We start from the raw sequence: 14,726 nt of genomic DNA, 5'->3' as shown, positions 1-14,726 counted from the left end.
GGAGCAAATATTATGTCGGGTGTGTATGGAGGATTACAAACCCTAATAAAAGAGCATGCTCCAAATGCCGATTATGTTCATTGTGCTGCGCACGCTTTAAACTTAGTTTTGAACGATGCTGCGAGACATGTTCGTGAAGTATCGACTTTTTTCGATAATTTAGAAAAAATATATACTTTTTTTGGCAATAGTATAAAACGCTGGGCTATGCTAAGTGACGATTCATCTGAAAAATATTTGATTACCCTTAAAAAGGTATGTCCTACCAGATGGTCTTCTAGGAACGACGCTTTATTAGCAGTAAAGAAAAATTTTTTACTAATCATGAAAACTTTGTACCAACTAAATTTAATTTCAAATAAAAAAGATGAACGTGAAGAATGTAAAAGTATAATTAATATTTTAGAGAGTTTTGATTTCTTAGTGCTCGTTACATTTTTTTCTGCACTATTTGAAATTATTAATCCTGTTTCTAAAGCTCTACAGCATGAAAATAATGACTTACAGAAATCTAGTATTTTATTAAGTAATCTTTTAAATAGATTGTGCCAATTAAGAAATCAGAATTCATTTAATAGTTTGCTAAATGAATCCAAAGATTTAGCAAAAGAGTGGGGGGTAACAACTGTTTTTAAAAACAGTAGGCGAAAGATAACGAAGCGTTTTTTTGATGAGTTATCACAAGACGAGAGAATTTCCGACCCGGAATCCTATTTCAAAGTCAATGTATACTATTGCTGTTTAGATATAATATATTAATTTCTCAAACTAAAGAAAGATTTCAGAGTCTTAGCAACCTGAGTAGTATATTCGAAATATTACAACCGGAGAAACTCCTATCTTCTTCAAGCGAAGAGATATTAAACGCTTCCGGAAAACTGTCTGCTAAATACAGTAAAGACATCTCACTTAATCTTTGTGACCAATTAAAGGCTCTAAAAACATGCTTAAATTCTGAAATTAAAAAAACTTATTCCATTAAAGAACTCATTGAATTATTGCTAGTAAAATTCAATAGTCTTGTATCCAGTTTTCTTGAGGTAATCACAGCATGCTTTTTATTCTTGACCCTTCCAGTAACAACCGCAACGGCAGAAAGAAGTTTTTCAAAATTAAAACTAATAAAATATTACTTAAGAACTTCGATGGAACAAGAACGGCTGTCAGACATCTCACTATTGTCCATAGAGGCAGAAACTTTAGAAAAACTAAAATCATCATCAGCCATAAATGATTTAATAAATCAGTTTGGCGAAAAAAAGGCAAGGAGAGTGAATATTTAAAATTCGATTTTTATTTGTAAAATGGGTAAATTATGTGATAAATAAATATTTTTTCTCACAATATTTTTTTTCTTTTGTGAAAAATCTTTACCTCCATAAAGGGGCCTCCAAAAAAATTTTTATACGGGGCCCTGACAAGGCACGCTACGCCACTGCTCCTTACATACACACTTTTCGCAGGTAATATATAGCATATTTTTGTTTTTTTTTCGGGCAAGCGAACCTTTCAGTGGCGTCGATGTCAATGTCGATATTATAAAGAGTACTCGATGAAGATTGTAGCCAATAAACATCCATTTCAAAACGTTTAAAAGCTTGAACGCTACCAAAAGAAGTGGTTTTTACATCGGATTGCGATTGGTGATGAAAATAGGGTCCATTACGACCACCCTAAAAACATAAAATCCTATGTGACACCTGACAAACCCACCAAATCAACGGCAAAACTGAATATTCATGTTGCCAAGTTAATGCTATTCATTTGGTGAGATCAGAAGTACGTACTGTATTATGAACTTTTACAATCGGCTGAAAAGTTTCACTCACAAACCTTTTAGCTCAGATCTTGCTATTTCTGGCTACCATTTGTTCGAGTCGACGCCAAAGGCCCTCAATGGAATAAGGCTCATATCAAAACATGGTATCAAAAATTGGCTTGATTCATTATTGGCCGGCACATCGGCGCAGTTTTGACGGAATGGAATTTACAAATCGCTGGAAAAATGGGAAAATATTATAGTTTCAGATTGGCAATACGTTGAATAATGCTATTATATATATATTTTTTTTTTAAATAAACGTTCAAGTTTTGAAAAATAACAACAAGTAAATATGAAAAATATTAACCGCAAATTTTTCGGAGAAAAACTATTTTTAACCTAAACGTGTAAAATTTTACCGGAAAGTCTTATGAAGGTAAAATGGCCTTCACTTACTTGTGCTTTGTGGTTTTATAAAAAAAAGCTACCCTAATAATATGGGTTATACAGTATTTGTATAACTGCATAACAATTAACTTGCAAATAAAGGGATGCATTTATATATTTTTTGTATATCAAAAGCAAACACCACAACAGATTCCGACCAATATAAAGAAGTGTTGGAAGTGGTCACCGTTTGAGTTAATACCAATTTATGCAATATAAATTTCCATGGTACATCCAACAACCCCCAGTGATAGCTTCAAATTTATGGGTCTCTCTATTCGTTGGATAATATCAAGACAAACACTACAAATATAGGTAGACGCGGTTGCTGTTACTTTTCTTTCAGTAGTTTCGTATAGTCGAAGCTAGTTTTAATTCCATAAGTAAAAGCAACTGACAGTTGCCGTTGCTGTTAATACCCTCACTAAACCCTTACTAAATATTTAAAAACCACAAAAGTTGACATACAGATGGCGCTATACGCCACATTTATTTTGTAGCTAACAACTCTGATACTGTCGGTCGCATAATAAATACAATTTTCATTCTACTTTAGTATGACATACGTTGAGCCGAGAGTCAGTGCACGTCCTGAAATCTGACATTCTCCGGTTGAGTAACAGAAGAAAGTGTGAAGCAAAGAGCGAAATTGCAGCAAAACGCCGACCAAATGACTGGGCGACACACAAATTCTGCTCGCGCAAAATCACCAATTTTTATTTGTATCTCGAACATGGTGCGCACAAGTCACGACCACGGTACTTTGACAAACGGCAAATAAATACCTATTGAAAGTGGAAAAGTTTAGTAGGAATATGAAATACACTTGTTCTAGAAAGTGTTTGGAAATTATACCAAAAATTAACAAAATATTGAAATTTATAAGCAAGCAACTAACCAGCTAGCTGCTTGTTAAGAAGAAGAAAAAATTATATATGAATTAACCGCAGTGCATACCAGCAGACCTCGACTGAGTGAATTTGGCAGGTGTGGAGAATTATAAAAAAAAAAAAATTCAACAAAAAATTAAAAAAGAGCAAACGTTTTAGCCGTATATCTGAAAACTGTTTGAGCAAGTAAAGTGTATTGTAGAGCGAACGTTGAAGTGGGCTTACATATGTAGTTAACGAAGCTACATAGCTGGAACTGCGACGGCGACGGCAACGTTGACTTTGGCATCGGCGATAACGATTGCGCGACTAGAGTAGAGTAGCCCAGAAAGCTGACTACAGCTATACTTAATGAATGGAGCGCCTTGTTTTATAAGCCACAAAAATAATAATACTAATTAATTACGAAGGTAACAACGGTACATGGTAGCTAGTAGAAATGCCAAAAGTAGATCTTAAATTGTTTATAGAAACATAATTTTCTTGCAAAATAAAATTAAGAATAAGAAATAAAAAATATTAATTTGTCTGTTTGTGCATTACGTGAGTACACTTACCACATTCAAAAAAAAAAAAAACGAATAATAAATTTGCAAAATAGGTGAGTTATAAATTGTAAGTGTGTGTGTTTATGCATGTGTCGTTAGATTAATCACGCGAGAGCAGCTGAATCAAACAAATCTCGCTAATCTCGATGTGTGCAAAGTGATACGTACAGCCGCCGTCGCTATTGTGCTCTATTATTGCTGCAATCGCTACAACAACACAACAGATTTTTCCGGCGGCTGCCTGGCCTGGAACTATTGTAAATGGGTAAGCAGTTGCCTCTATCGTAGTTCTCGAGTAAATACTTTGATTTATATGTTTCGTTTCGCATCTTCGAAGTCGGTTTTCAGTTTTCTTATTTTCTTATTGCACCGTTATCATTACAAACCGTGCACTCGTAATCAACTCAAACTGTTGATAGTGACATGACATAAGCACTTTCCGTTACAAAGCAATTTTGTGTATGAACTAATTGACTATCGAGAGCCTTTTTGAAGTCTATGTGAGAATCAAGAAGGGCTTTATATCGACTTCACATAAATTTGATTTTGTGTTTTTTTAAAAATAGCAAATACTTTGAGGATGATATTATTCTTAATAACTAATTTTGAAAGCTATGAAATTTTGGGTGGTAGTTAAGCATCGTTTTGCATATAATTAAGCGATTAAATTCCGTTGCTTCATTTGGAAAGCGCTGATACTCTGCTAAACTAAAGTTGAGAAAAGTACCAAAAATATTTAATGGCTTGGTAATTGGTTTTCCATTCATATAATGAAAAGTTATGTGCAAATAAAATTTTCACTATCCTCAGGGTATATTCGGAATACTTGTATGATCGAATATTGGGTGCAGTTCAACCGCTCGGGTGAAAAACATGACCCATAAGATTTTCCAACGTTTGCAATTCGTTTCTAGTGCCTAGAGAACTTACTAGAGAAAAATTATCAAAAAAAATGAATGAAATTCTGAAAATTCGATAAAAAATACCATAAAATTTCTTAAATAAAATTGAAAAAATTCAAATCGTCTATTTATGTATATGTTTATGCAAAGCGAATAGTAGTTCGAGATCGCACTTTCAGTTAGACGTTAAGAAGTTATCGTCATTCAAAGTTTAGTAAGGCAAAGCTGTAACGCGAATTTCCTTAATCGTTCGCAATTGGTTTTTCTTATTAAAAACTATTATTTTCGGAAAGTTTTCAATAAAATATAATATGTTAAATATCCTCTCTATAATATGTTCCAAAGATTTTGTTAAAAACAACTTTAAGATTAATATTCTAGGATATATAAAGATAGCTCAACTGGAAGCACTACCATATACCGAACAATACTCTCTTAGAAATATAATGAAGAAGACGGATGTACATTTATAAACAAACGAAATTGGGCTCATAGGGTACCAATTTACCCAAAGATAAGGGTTTCATTAAAACATCTTGCTTAACTAAATACTGACGTTTAAGATCACAACATACACAGGAATTATTATCCTTCATAGGCGTAGAAATTGTCCTGCTCGTAAATTATTGGTACGAATAACATCAACTTCTAGTTGAATGGAAATCGTTTTATTCGGCTAAATGAAAATAGAAAAAATGCTGATACATTTTTATTCCTGTCTGTATTAAATTCAGATGATAGAAGAAGATAGAGATACATTTTTATTCATTTCGGCATAAACTTCATTTGCTAAGGAGAAAATTCTCACTCTATTGTATTAAGAGGATGTTGAGTCGGGAAGTCAGAAACCGTTAGATCCTATGTAGGGGTATGTTATGAAAATATGTAGGGTGTAATATGGATCCGAGTTATCTACTGTACAATTAAATGTGATAACTTATGTAATTCCTAATGGAGTTAGGCATTATATGGATGTATCTAAATAGATCGTAGGGAAAAAAATCATCCAACCCACTTCCAACGTTATTCGTTAGAGAACTTTCACATGCATGGTAATTTTAAGTATACAATAATTTGTCGAGTGATCTAAGAATACATTTAATTTTGATTTGCAGATCAATTGCATTAAGACTCTTCGCCCTTTCATTGTGTATTGCATAGACGATTACATAGATACTGATGTAAAACTGTTATTATCATAAAAGATTACTACGATTCGGCCAAAGAGTGGCGGATGGAAGAAACAACTGTCATAAAACAAATTAACTGGTGAATTCAAATATATCTGTCATTAAAAAAATAATTTCTGCGTACACATTCCGTTTCATTGAGATTAAGTGTATCTGGTATTGCTTTACCAAAGATTTCGAATAATTAAGATGTCTCTGTATGGGAGTCTTTAGAGTGCGCCGTTGCGAATTGCGTTGGTGCGTCGTAAACAAACTAGTTTGGAAATTTAATGAAAAATCTTCCACCAAGTACGAGGGCAGTCTGATAATGAACTAGCCCCTCCACCCGATAGCGACACTATAGCAAGAGAAATTTACTTTCGTATACTCGTAGATGAATACTATCGAAGTTTCAGCTGAATCAGGCTCATAGCTTTGTTTGGAATAAGTGGCTGATGGAGGATAAAATGACAATGGACCATGGTCTCGTATTGATAGAGTGTCAATTGAATGTGTGTGAATTAGTTGAAGATTGTCCTATCGGCCGAAAGGTGACGGCGACCGTTTTCTGGTCTATTTGTCGAAAATCCTTTTCCATCATAATAATACATTGACTCACACCTCCGCTGTCACCCCGCCCTAATTGGGTAAACTAAGCTACAAGCTCCGGCTCCATCCATCGTATGCTTCATATTTGGCTCCGAACGACTTATTTTAGTTCCCAAGCGTGAAGAAGTCAATCGCCAGGTGAAAATTTGGAATGAGGAGGATAGCATAAGCTTTCGCTGAGTCAAGGGTATATAGCAAAAAGGAGGCTTTGGTGAGAAAAAATCGCAATTTTTCCACAAACTTTGTTTGCTTATATAGGCTAAATTATTATTGGGACACCCTCGTTTATGTATATATACATTCGTAGATATATATGTATATATATACAATATATATATATGTATCTATGCCAGTGTGGTTTGCACAAACTGCCTCAGCAGCTCCCCTCGTATGTGTTTGTAAACAATCTGGCCTACAAAGTGTACCTGAATGAAAGTGTTCGGCATTTAATAGCAATAACAATTTAGCCAACAACAACAACAACAGTGATTGTAATATCTACAATGAATAGCAACACGAATATTCCACATCAAACGCATTCCACGAGTAATTTATTTGCTCACCAGAAAACGAGTTACCTGGCGATTATCCCTCCCTTACTGCACTCAAAGACCCCATTAATGCCATCATCCTTGGCGTTTTAGTGTCTGCTTTCTGTTTTGTGCTATTTATTTAGTATCGCCGAAGAAAACTGCTATGTACACTTACATAGTACCATATATAGGAGGCTATATAATACAATAAAAAAGTTGCATAATCAACTATTGGCGCCGGTGGAGTTCTAAAGAATCAATAGTAGTCGTGCTGTTATCCTATAAAGCCACACAAAATGAATAAAGTATATACTTTGATATATACATATTCTGTGAAAAGTGGAGTTTCAAAATGATAGGTCCGAGTTAATCTGGACTCGTTATCCTTTTGAACATACTTTTGTAAGTTTTTGCTTCATATTTGGGGATATGGAAGGAAAGCTTAATTTAGCTGAAAGCTGTGGATGATCTGCAGATATGTATATTGTGTGGTAATATTTTGAAAACAAACGCCCAAAAGTGCTGCGATCGAAAAAACTTGACAGGTGCTACCAAATGTTAAGATATTGGCTACTGATTCATTCGAGTAAACTCAAGTAGATAAGACCTCTTACCTAAGTCAAGGTTTTTTTAATTAAAGAGAAGATAACTGCATTGCTGGAAAAACTTGTGGCTATAACACAAGTTTTTATCAGAAGTTGTCTTATATAAAATTTAGGGAACCAGCGGTTTGATTCCGAAAAACACCAAAGATTAAAAATATACTTCCTTCGTAGAAATAAACGACGTATAATAACGGTTTGAGAAAAAGTTGCTACTTCGGGACTGGAGTCGAAATAACACAGTTTATAAATAAAAAAAGACTCTTAACCTTTCTTAATTGTTGTTGTATTTACTGAAACGAGCTCAAAATGTTGCATAATTCATTATGTTTTCACTTCCAGTGTTAGGTGAGGTTCGCTTATATGGCTAAACCCACTTGACTATTACAGGAAAGTTCTATGTGGGCCGCGGACGATGTATTATGCGGACGATGTATGATGCCTTATGCATCGACAAAGCGCCTTGAACTCATCACAAATTCCTTAATGCGAATAATTTAGAGACCAGTTAGTTCAGTTAGTTAAAGCCCGAGATCCAAAGCGTTATTACCTTATCCTCGCAAAATCGTTATATTTATAAGGAAATGCTGAGGTCATTCTACAGCGGCTGCTTTCAGACAACTCCGACAGTGGTTTTTTGACCCCACCAAGTGCTAAGCGACTGCACTCCTAACAATAGCCTCTTTAGAGTGAAGAGAGCAAAGAATGTATTTAGCTTCCTTTGGAAAATTTGTGATGCTTATAATAAATTAGATACCTATATTTAATGGTGTTTTGAGGTTATCTTAATGCTCACTTTAAGCTTATAAGCAATCTCCAGCATTTCATTAATTACTCTCTCTTAGTATTCACTTCCGTTATGAGACAGTTCGTCTTTATCACAATTTTACCTAATTGTGTCGCTCGAACATTTCGGATTCCTATATTTGTTGGAGTCTGAATTTTGAAAAATAATAATCAGTGGAAATTTCTTTCGAAAATGTTTACTTGTAATTTACATATGCACTGTGACAGTGGTAGGCGCTGCTACGGCCAGACCTAATAAGATGCCAACAATAACAAAATAACAATAATGCGTAAATATTAACTAGAATAGCATGCCTTTTAAAAATTGTTTAAATTCGACACACATGCAGGCATACATATGTACATAGGTGTGTTTATTAAAGCACCTCACCTCCACAGTCAAATTAAAATATATGTATATGTACATGTGTATAGACTTGCTTATATAATATTGTTTACTTTGGTCGGCGTCGAATCAAAGTTTATAAAATTCGATATACGAAGCAAATAAAATTTAGTTTTAAATACCGTTGCTGAGTTTATTCTTTGGCTTTTGTGTTTACATTTTCTACTAGAGCAATGTCAAAATCGAAAAGGTGGATCTGTTCACAAAAATTTTACCTGTGAAATATTTACCATAAATGAAATTTAGTTATGATTTTGTTATTACAAATAACTTTGAACACAACAAGGTTTTCAACAAGCAATATGAATATAGCAACAGAACTGTTACTGAGCCAATGAATCAAATTGTCAGATAATATTAAAGTACAGTATATACATATATTGACAGCTGTGGTCACAATTATAGAATTGCATGGACGACATATTTTCGAACACAAAACTTCACTTTGAAACCACACATAAACTGACTTACTTACTTAGCCACTTTGTAGGCTATAAAGTACCAATTGTGTCAACTAAATTAAATGACTATTATATCATATGATAGGAAAGAAAAGCCTGAATATTATCGTGTAAAGCAATGGTCACTATGCAATCGAAATTCGTTAGCAGACCACACTTCTTCTAACTTTATCGATCGATATCAATGCGTTGAAATTTTTGTCGAGGAATTATAACTTAACGGCGAAAAATATTGGGCATGTTATACTAGAACTGCTTCCTTTCACAACAGGCTGGATAATATTTGAGCCTTAAATACATTTAAACTATTTCAAAAAAAGTCCAAGTATATCAAAGAGCTAACAATGAATTCTCCCTCGAAGCATTTCACTGTCAAAATTAAAGTTCGCTGATGTACATATGTATAATATATATGTTGTGTATATTGTTGTCGAGTCATATTTCTTGACGTTTGACTTTAAAACAAAATCGAAAAGCACCATGTAGGCTATACAAAAATGTATACTTCTGCTCTTTGTATTCTTGAAGCAAATTGTTTCAACGAAAATCGAAAGCGTTTCAAGAATTTTCTTGAAACAAAATTTTTAACGTATTCCTTTATTATCTTAATGTTTACTTCTCAGTACTTGGTGATAAGCTGACTTCTAAACGAGTTATTCTGTAAGCTATGTACAGGGTACGGCACTCGAAGTGTAACCAATTAAAAAGGCCATAAATTAAGTGTGGAAAATAGCTTTTAATCAGTTTAAGTACAAAATGTGTGAAAATAACAGAAAATTCTGAAAATATTAATTTTTGCTCGATATAACCACTTTTTGCCTTGACTATGGCCTTGAGATGGTCCAAAAAACGACTTCCAGATATATTGACCCACTCGCGCACAACGGTTTTCTGCAGCGTTTCGAGACTGGTGTATTTTTTAGTTCGGAATATTTTAGAGCCATTGTGTGGACGTTATGAAGATCGGAACGTTGTTTTTCAGCCATTCTTGGTTCACTCGAGCTTTATGAGATGGTGCCGAGTCCTGTTGAAACGTCCATGGTCTACAAACGAAATGTTTGGATTGGAGGGCGCCTATCTGCGGTTACAGTGGCCCAAACCATTACCTGTGGCGGGTGCTGCCTCCTGGTGGCCAATCAATGACTCAAATCCTATCGTTTTGAGAGTTTACGAATTGCTCAACTGTAAAAATTTTTTCATCAGAAAACACAAAAAATGTCGGAAATTGACCACGTTCGGCCAAACGAAACAACTCCTCTGCTCTTTAAACTCTGACTTGTGCTGATTGGGTGTGAGATTATGCGCCTTTTGGATCTTATAAGGCTTGACCTGAAGATCATTTCTTTCATCATTTGATTGGCACTTCATCGGTGATTTCGCTCAAGTCGCTTATTCACTTTTTTAACCATCTCAGGTGACGTTGCAGTCTTTTGATGGCCACCTCCACTGCTACTAGTATCATTGTAACGAGTAATGGTGCGATAAACGAAAACTTTGTTCACTTTTAGGTGTTTCAGCTCTCGAACAATCGCTTGTTCTGATTTTCCGGTTAAATATAATGCAATCACACTATTACGTTTGATATCCATTACTGATTTCGTTTTTTTGCATTCACTCTCGGCAAAATGCTTCCGTGTGCTTATAACCAGTATTCTAAGCTATCATTTATCTAACTTAAAAACAGCTGATGCTCGTGCGTCAGCTGCGCGAGCGGTCTGAAGTTGGTTACAGTTCGAGTGCCGGACCCTGTAAGTATGAAATTATACTGGATCAAGATGGATTTCAATTATAAAGCATCAAGAGTAATTATAAACCGAGGGGAGTACCTTCATTTAGTTATGATGTTATGACCACAAATTTTGCCGTCAAATGGTGTTGAAGCGAGAGTTTTGGGTGGACGTTGCTTTCATCCTTACTCTACTGGGCGAAAATATGCCACTTCTCGGTGTTGTTCATTAAAGCCTAAAATAATGCTTAAAAGCTTGCTTTAGTTGCATTATTATGCGTAACTTATAATAAACCGCAACGCCGAAGTAACATTTTTATGTTTTTCGTGTGCGAAGGTATTCCTAAAAACCATAGCATCTTGATAGTCAATGTTAAACTTCCAATTTTATTCCTGATGTGGAAGAACTTCCTCGAATTTCTTCCATAGTCTAATCAAGGCGACTTAGAACTGGTACAATACTGTATTTCTCGTATGCTATAGAGAAGATTAGAAGCTGGGCGAAACTTCTAGCAGAAATATTACATAGTTACCAGATTGTGTCATGTGTGTGATATTCAGTTACTTCCTGCAAAGAACTAACACCTTCCCTAATTTGAATTTAAATAGACGAATTAATGCGATGTGTTAAATAATATTCTAGTATTAATTGTCATGATTTTATTAGGCATTATGATATCACTTTCATTCATATATACATACATATACACAAATATATATATGGCTCTGTGTATATGTGTGTATAAATAGGTGAACTTACTTACATATGATTCTTTATTATTCGCTAATTACACTTGGGACTCGATAAAAGCTTTTTCGTTTACTCCACCTTACTAGTTGGCGCTTACTTATGAGTATGACTATTATGACATGAGCTGCTTATTATTTTGAGCATTAAAGCGTGTGCCAAAGCATGGAGAATGACAAAAGGTAGCGTAAACAGTTGCTTACTCAACAATGTAAGCGGGCATTTAAATATTTTGCTTGCATATGTGTACTCATACACATATGAACGTGGTCGCACTATTTCCATGTAGTGAAATCAACTGGTTCACATCTGATGCCCGTTACTTGTGTGAGCGAGTGACAAACGAACGTGCGCTAAACTAACGAAACTTCGCTTGAAACTAAAAAAAAACAGGCAAAATAAACGAGTTGTTAAATACCTTCTCTAAAACCTAGATCCCGATGTCTTCATTACTCATTTATGAGAAAACGAGACCCACCTTCTTTGAGATACTCTTATAAGTGATCGATTCGCCATTTGTTTGTTCGCTTTTCTGAGTGCTTTGGGTCATGGTAAAAATTTACAAGGAAAAGCCAATGTCCAAACAATGTCCGCGAGTTGTATTCGTTAAAAGAGAGTATATCAGGACATATTAAGGTAGTATGACCGCTTTCATCAATTCTTTCAAGTTTCGTTTTACAGATTTGAGACGATTTTTTTACTATTGTCCAAGACTCAAAAATTATTTAATTGTCAAAAGAGACAATAATAATACAAAATTTAATTAGTTGTTGATTTTAAAATCTTAAGGGGCACACCTATTGTGAATAAAAAAAATCTTTTTTTTTATTTCGATTTATTTCTACAATTAAAAATAGTGTACTAAAAACTAAATCGATATCTCGAAGAGTTTTCGATTTACAGCCTTCTAAAGTATAGCCGTGAATGGTCAATATTGCCTATATAGTTCATCTTTAAAAGCGCTTTTCTTGAAATAGCATTTTTCGAATTTGCAGTGATTGCTCGGAGATTTTGTCAATTTTTCGACTGTAGGTTTTTAGATTTAATTCAAGTAGAAGACCAGAATTACTGCAGCAGTGGATGACCTTTTTTTGATGCCTTCGGAGATTGCGTGAAACTCGACAATTATTTACATTATGACTTTGTCTAATCTAAAAATATGTAACTGATGACCCGCAAGGAAATAGTCCACTCAAAAAAGAAGATTCTACCTAGGTTACAAAAATCGATTTTTTCTTATCATAAACAGTCATAAAACCCCTAAAGACTTAAAATAAAATATTGTAGTTTTTATAGAGGACGTATGGCATGATGATGATGTTCGAAATCAGTGATTAATATTATAATATAATATATTCTCTCTTTGAGCATTTGATATAGTTTGTTCGATTCACTACTCTTTAAAGCTTGGCATGTTAAATACAGCTATTACATAATCTTAAATTGGTCTGTATTAAGGGTAAGTCTGTTCGTTATCAGTCTAGTTCATTTTCAGTCTCAAAATTTTAGTTTTAAATTCTTGCTGAGTAGTTTGGCGCTGCAATGGAGCACTATTGTGGCTTTTGTTAACACTCCCATACAAACACATATTTGTAATATGGGGAAAGTGCTGAGAATGAGTGCAAATAAATATTGCTTTTGAAACTATTTATTTATCAGCTTTTGAGTAAAATGAATAAAACGTGCAATATGCACGTAAAATATCTATTGTTTGTGACATGTTGTAAGAAATCATTTGCATACCACCTTCATCATACATGTAGCATACATATATTTATATTCGTTTATTTTTGTGACTTTTAGTGAACGATTTGGTTGCTTCAAATTTTGAGAGGAAACTTAAAACTTTTAGTAGTTCTTTCTAATGCCCGATGTTATTTTAGATATATGTATGTATATATAGGTATATCTAAATATAATATATAGTAAATATATGTACATATGTATGAAGTCAGGTACATTTTTGTTATCCCTCTGTAACTCACACCTTTGGCTAACTGCGCCGAATTGTGTAAACGCACGCTTTAAAACAATTAGGTATCCATCAAAATTGTAATATTCAAATGAGTTTATTGTAAAAACTTAACTTTATTCACCTTGTACTCGAGAGACAGAGAGCAAGCGAAAAATACACAACACGTGCTCAGAGCACAAACGTGTGTGGTGTGTTTCTCTAGCTTCCTATGCTGTCTTATCACTGATTTCAGTAAGTAGTTTGAACATCTGGTTGACGCCGTCCACCAGCCCGCACACTGTCATGACCTCCCGCAGCTGACGCATGCGTAATCGCCCTATAGTTTCGCCCTTTAGTCTGTCGTCGGAATGTGCGATAGCCATATAAAATCTTTGCTATTTGCTCTGCGTATGCACTTAGTTTGCATCGTTTGTTTCTTACGTGTCGCACTTTGTGTCTCAGTGACAAAAGTTTGTTTTCCTCGGCGACGTTGGCGCACCTGCCAGTGCCACAGTCATTCATCACTGCTGACATACACACACAAACTAACAGTTAAGCTGCGCGTGGCACGCGTATTTTGCGAGTGTTTTTTTCTCTGTGTATCTGCTCGCGTTTGCTAATTTGGCGATATTGGTATGGGTGAGCATGAGATTTAAACTAAATTGCAGTTGTTTTTGTATTTTTGTTATTTAACGTTTTTCATTTATTTAATTTTTTGTTTGTTTTTGCTTAAATCAAAATTGCCCATGCTCTCCCCATGTGGCTGTGTTTGTTTGTGGGAGTGGGCTATATAACAATTTACTGCTGCGATTCTCATTTATAAACACATAGCTACCTATGATACATATATGTATAGGCAAGCATGTGTGAAATGGCAACAAAAAAAATTGTTTAAACAAAGTGGATCGGCGAACAATTACGTGTTGATTAGTGATCTGTGTGGGAATTTATTTAATCTTTGCTTTATTCTTTAATAGCTGCTGCCTGTTAAAACTTTATGTCTAGTGTGTTTTTCGTATTCCAGTGAATTGAAGATTGGGATAATATTTTTAGTGCAAATTGGTGGTCTATTTTGAATTGCTGTGGGAGTGTGTAGGGTGGTGATTAAATAAAAAATATATCATAAAAACAAAAAAAGTGAAAAAATAAATTAAAACGCAAACAAAAAAGGTTTAAATAAATA

General features: G+C 34.4%; 1 protein-coding gene across 4 annotated transcripts in view; it reads left to right on the top strand.

Moving 5' to 3' along the window:
* The first annotated feature begins 2,803 nt into the window (after window positions 1–2,803).
* The window catches only part of Plc21C (Phospholipase C at 21C), a 99,416-nt gene continuing 87,493 nt past the window's right edge, over window positions 2,804–14,726 (top strand). The window contains exon 1 of one of the 4 annotated variants that reach the window (XM_036366757.2): window positions 2,804–3,912. The gene's annotated coding sequence lies outside the window, so the exon portion shown is untranslated. The remainder of the gene's footprint in view (window positions 3,913–14,726) is intronic. The other 3 variants (XM_036366754.2, XM_036366759.2, XM_036366756.2) reach the window with 3 other exon arrangements.

The sequence above is a fragment of the Bactrocera oleae genome, chromosome 3 (genome assembly GCF_042242935.1).
Source record: "Bactrocera oleae isolate idBacOlea1 chromosome 3, idBacOlea1, whole genome shotgun sequence".
NCBI classification, from domain to species: domain Eukaryota; kingdom Metazoa; phylum Arthropoda; class Insecta; order Diptera; family Tephritidae; genus Bactrocera; species Bactrocera oleae.
The sequence above is the reverse complement of the archived record's forward strand: the minus strand, read 5'-3'. Positions and strand labels throughout refer to the sequence as shown.